General features: G+C 34.1%; 1 pseudogene; it reads left to right on the top strand.

Moving 5' to 3' along the window:
• Positions 1 to 2,760: 2,760 nt before the first annotated feature.
• On the top strand, positions 2,761 to 4,137 carry LOC132316420 (cytochrome P450 CYP82H23-like; annotated as a pseudogene).
• Positions 4,138 to 5,198: the final 1,061 nt, after the last annotated feature.

Below are 5,198 nucleotides of genomic sequence, written 5' to 3'. Positions count from 1 at the left end.
CTAATGATTTTAGCTTTTTAAAATTAAACAAAAAACCAAAAATATCTTCATATATGTTAAATTGTTCAAACCTACTATTGAAGAAATAACTTGATCAAACTACATATAAAAAATAATCGATCCTAAAAAGATTCTTCGGCTGATTGAGTTGGGTTATCATCTACATTCTTATTAAATTGTTTTTTTCTACAAATTATATGTTTTTCATGAAAAGCAGGTTATATTTCCATTTCATTAACAATTTCTTTAGCTGAAATAATAGCAAATGTAAATCCATTTCTCAGATATTTTGGGAAAAAAAGAAGACCTTTTGGTTCATCTATGGCAACATCATCAATATTGATAAGTTCACATTTCTTACATAATTTACTCCTAAATTTATATTTGTTTGTATCTTTATTTTATTTAAGAACGAATTGTAAAAAAAAACCCCATCGACTATCACTCACTTGCAAAAAACATCCCTTATGAATACTTTTAGCAAGAAACTCTCAACTATATTGAGGGGGGTATTTTAACTTAACAACATGTAATGATTTTTTGAGATAATTTTGTGAACCAAATTACCCCTTAACATTATAGATTGGGTCATTGTTCAGTCCTCCATTAAATCCAGTGAATAATAAATTCAGTCAAACCCAAATGTTCTAATGATATTCATCTACCCAAACAATACTAAAATTATTACAATTTATGCCAAAAAAATAAAAAAACTGCATTGACAACCATTTATGGAGAAACTTTTAGCAACTTATTTATCATTTGTATCGTTGCAATAGTTTAGAAATCAAGAAGCATAAAATAAGAAATGAATGGTCCAGTTGAAAAGCTAGATGAAAAATAGCCACGCGAGTCCCCACCTTCACTAGAACCCCGGACCGTGAGACAAGGGATTGCCCACTAGGTACTTTCGGCTGCTTTTGAGGAGCTTATGGGATAGCAGCAAAGATGCTGGTGAAAAGGAGAACCTATTGTCTTGAGATGAACTCATTCTGACGAGACACAATGCTGAATGAGGTAATTTTCCTTTTGATTGTCTTATATCTATTTGATGCATCTCAGCGTATGCAAACATTTATCATGGATTAATGTACCTGCTGCAATGTAGTATTGCTAGAAGCCACTCATTAAATAATAATTCAGCTCATATTGTGGTTGGGTGGCATGTCTTTTGCATTTATTCATCTTAATTTTAGCTTCGGATCTGCTCCGATGACACTGTAATTGCAAGTTTAATTGCTTAGGACTTCCTCGTAATTAGTTACTCCGGCATTGTTTTGATCAGTACTTTACAATAAGGCTTGCAGTACAAAGTTGAAGTGTCAATTGAATGATAGCTCGTGGAATTGCATGTGCTTTAGTAGAACTCTCTAAACAATGCTGAGAGTGGGTTAATTGAAGTAATTAATCTGTTTTTTTTTTTTTTTTTTAATTCATTTTCTTTGGTTAGATTTACCATTTTTTGTAACCTAGTAGAGCTCAATTTATTCGTTAATTATTCTCACTAATCCTGGAATTTGGCCAGAGAAGAAGACCAACTTATAAAAGGTATTTTTGTAATTTCATAATAATAAATATCAATTTTAATTTAATATTAAATTATAATGTTAATTTTGTCATTTCACAACCTAATAAACAGGTCGGTCACGGGTATGTAGTAACTTGATATCATTTCTTTAGTTTATTTTTATTTTTATTTTAGTGGGGTTTTTTTGAATGAAAATGATAGTAGAGGGGGTTATGTGATTTTTTTTCCTTTTTTATTTTATTTTATTTTTTTTACTATATTTTGAATTTATTAAAGTAATAGATTTATTCAAATCTGAAGGGTTATAAGTAATTTTTTTTTTTTTTGTTCGGTATAAGTAATTTCATTCAGAAACCATATCTATCAAAAAAAAAAAATTTCATTCACAAGCCACATTCAATAATCATAAGGTAAACCATAAATAGAATTTTTTTAAAAATATATCCTCCAATAATAACCAATCATGTGTCTGTTGGTAATTTCAACTTCAAAACTCAAATTTATGCGGCCAAACATAGTAATATAAGTAACATTGTATTAATTGTGATAGAAATTGCAAAAGATTCTTCAAATAAAAATATTTGTAATATGAGTAATTGTGTACAATTTTCAGAAGTTACTAAAATTCAAATGTCACTGCTTATCATTTTCCTGATTATAGTCAGTGCTACTTTAACAATAATAATAATTTATTTTGTAATTCAATCTTTTTCTCTTTAATCTGCATGACTATTTGGGTTAACTAATCATATATGAAGTAAAGTTTTGAAGGTTGAGATTTAATGCTCGTATACACAATCTAGGTACTGTAACTGTGATTTTCACCACAAATATTATTTTATTTTCAAATAAGTAATAAAAAAGTTAGTGCTAGTTTGATTTATTTGTCACTCGGGAAATAGTTATCAAAAATTCAAAAAAAAAAAAATTGAAAACAATTTTTAAAAAATTATAAAGTTAACAATTTCTTGATTGCGACAATTAGCAAATCTTATTTTTTAATCTGAGTCATTTCTTGGACAAAACTACTCTGATTTTTCAAAGAAAATGTCAGCATTAATAACTAGCACCCCTATAGTAAAGTTGAACAATTTCTTGATTGCTACAATCAACAAATCTTATTTTTCAAATAAAATGTACACCTCAGGAACTATATAAGTCCAGAGACATGCAAGTTAGCTTACACAAACTGAGTCTCATCATATTCAACGAAAAAAAAACGGAGTCTCAGCATGGATCCACTTCTCCCCTTCCTCGTAACTTCTGTCACCGGCCTCGTTGTCCTGCTAGTATTTGCGTACAAAAAGAAACAATCTACTAGAAGGAAGAGCCATGTTGTGCCTCAAGCTGGTGGTGCTTTGCCTATCATAGGTCACTTGCATCTCCCGGGTGGTGGTCAGCTGTAACACAAATTGTTCGGAGCTCTGGCAGACAAGTACGGACCGATCTTCACTCTAAAGCTCGGTTCACATGAAAGTCTGGTCATCAGCAGCTGGGAGATGGCCAGAGAGTGTTTCACTGTCCATGACAAGGTTTTCTCCACCCGGCCAAGCATAACTGCTTCGAAGCTATTAGGTTATGACTTCGCCATGTTTGGCTTCGCGCCTTATAGTCCTTACTGGCGTGAGATGCGCAAGATAGCCACGGTTGAGTTTCTGTCTAACCGACGGATTGAGATGATCAAGCACATACGAGGTTCGGAGGTGGACACTTCGATGAGAGAACGGTATGAGCTGTGCGTTAGTAAGGGAAGTTCGAAAGGTGGAGTTTTGGTTGAAATGAAGAGCTGGTTCGCAGACTTGACACTCAACGCGGCGGTGCTAATGGTGGGAGGGAAGCGGTACTGTGGGAGCAATGATGATTGCGACGAAGGGGAGAGGCAAAGGTTCAAGAAGGTTATGAGGGATTTTATTCATCTGTTTGGGGTTTTTGTGATCTCAGATGAAATTCCGTTCCTTGGATGGTTGGATTTGGGAGGATACAAGAAAGCTATGAAGAGTACTGCGAAGGAACTCGACGCTCTGATCGGAGGGTGGTTGGAGGAGCACAAACAGAAGAGGCTGCTCGGTGGAAAGGACCAAGGAGAGCATGATTACATGGATGTGATTCTGAGTATTATTGAAAATGCAAAAATTTCTGAATTTGATGCTGATACCATCACCAAGGCTACATGCCTGGTAAGTTGTATCCCTACTGAACTTTTTGTTCCTAATTAGTACTCACACATACGTCTCTTTTGAAAAGTAAACCCCTGACCTTCTTTTGGAAGGTAAGAGGCCGATACCGCTAGTCCACTTTCCGTTGGTATATCCCTACTGAACTTAGTATAGCGTCTGCTTGGTTTGTAACACAGAACAGTTTTCTGTTTTCAAAAAATTGAAAACTATACAAAAAACTCTCTTACATTAGTTTTCTAAAAATTAAAACTATATAAAAAAAAAAAAACTATACTTAGATTTAGCATTCTGAAACATGTTTTTTGAAAACCCAATTGTAAAAAAGGCTTGTTTTAAGAAAAATAGTTTTTTGTTCTCTGAATTCTTGAGAATTATTTTCAGAGTTACAAACCAAGTAGGCCTATAGTTTTGGAAGTTAAGAAGTCGGAGTAAATCCCAGATATTTCAAATTAATCTAAAAAAAAATTGTAAGTTACATTTGTAAGATTATTCCATAATGACCTTTAGGTCTCAGATTTAAAAAAATAATAATAATAATCTCTTCATTCAAAAGTAAGATTGAGTACATATGATCTTTCAGAATCACATAATCTCAGGAGCTCCTACACTTTTTTAACAAGTGAATATGAACAACTTTGGATTGTTGTGAAGATTTTTGGTGTGAAGATTTTTCGGAATAAGTAAAACTCTGAATTGAAGATAGAGAAATTAAAAGTCCACATTGTCCTTTTGCATATTGTTATTCTTAGTTCATTGGACTAACCTGTGAAGATAGAGAAAGCCACCAAATTAAAATCTTCACAGGTAAAACTCTGAATTCAAGGTTCACACACTGTCTCTACTGAGGTTCGAATTCTGACCTCCCTTTAAAAAATAAGAGCCTTGTATCGCTAGGACATAGGCCTGTTGGTTCAAAGTCAACATTGTCTTTTTGTATATTTTTATTCTTAGTTCATTGGACAAACCTGTGAAGATAGAGAGTGTGTGGTCTGAGCCACTCGAGTTCAGGCCGGAGAGGTTCTTGACAACACAAAAGGACGTGGACGTGAGGGGTCAGAACTTCTAGTACCTTCCGTTTGGCTCAGGGGGGCGCTCGTGCGCGGGAATAATGCTTGCGCTCTAGACCGTGCATCTCACACTGGCTAGCTTGCTGCAGTGCTTTGATGTAGCCAAGCCATCCCACGAAGATGTGGATATGACCGAAAGCCCAGGACTCACAAATCTAAAAACAACACCACTTGAAGTTCTACTTACTTCACATCTTGATTCTAAGTTCTATGGACACTGAACTTGAATGATTACATAGACAAAACCACCAATCTTGTATTACAATAAATATGGTCTTTTGTCCTTTTGGATTGTATATTCACAAAGTGTACTAGTTTATGCAATTTCATATGAGCATAGCTTGACCTTATTGGTCATGACCATGGGCGGTTCGATGTAACTCGGGCCTTAGGCGAAAAATAAAAAGTGTTTTTTTTTTTTTTTAT

The sequence above is a fragment of the Cornus florida genome, unplaced genomic scaffold, assembly GCF_030987335.1.
Source record: "Cornus florida cultivar Cherokee Brave unplaced genomic scaffold, ASM3098733v1 CherokeeBrave_3.0.0_Hap2_Chr07, whole genome shotgun sequence".
In the NCBI taxonomy this organism is placed as follows: domain Eukaryota; kingdom Viridiplantae; phylum Streptophyta; class Magnoliopsida; order Cornales; family Cornaceae; genus Cornus; species Cornus florida.
Note: the sequence above shows the minus strand (reverse complement) of the source record. Positions and strands in the feature narration are given on the sequence as shown.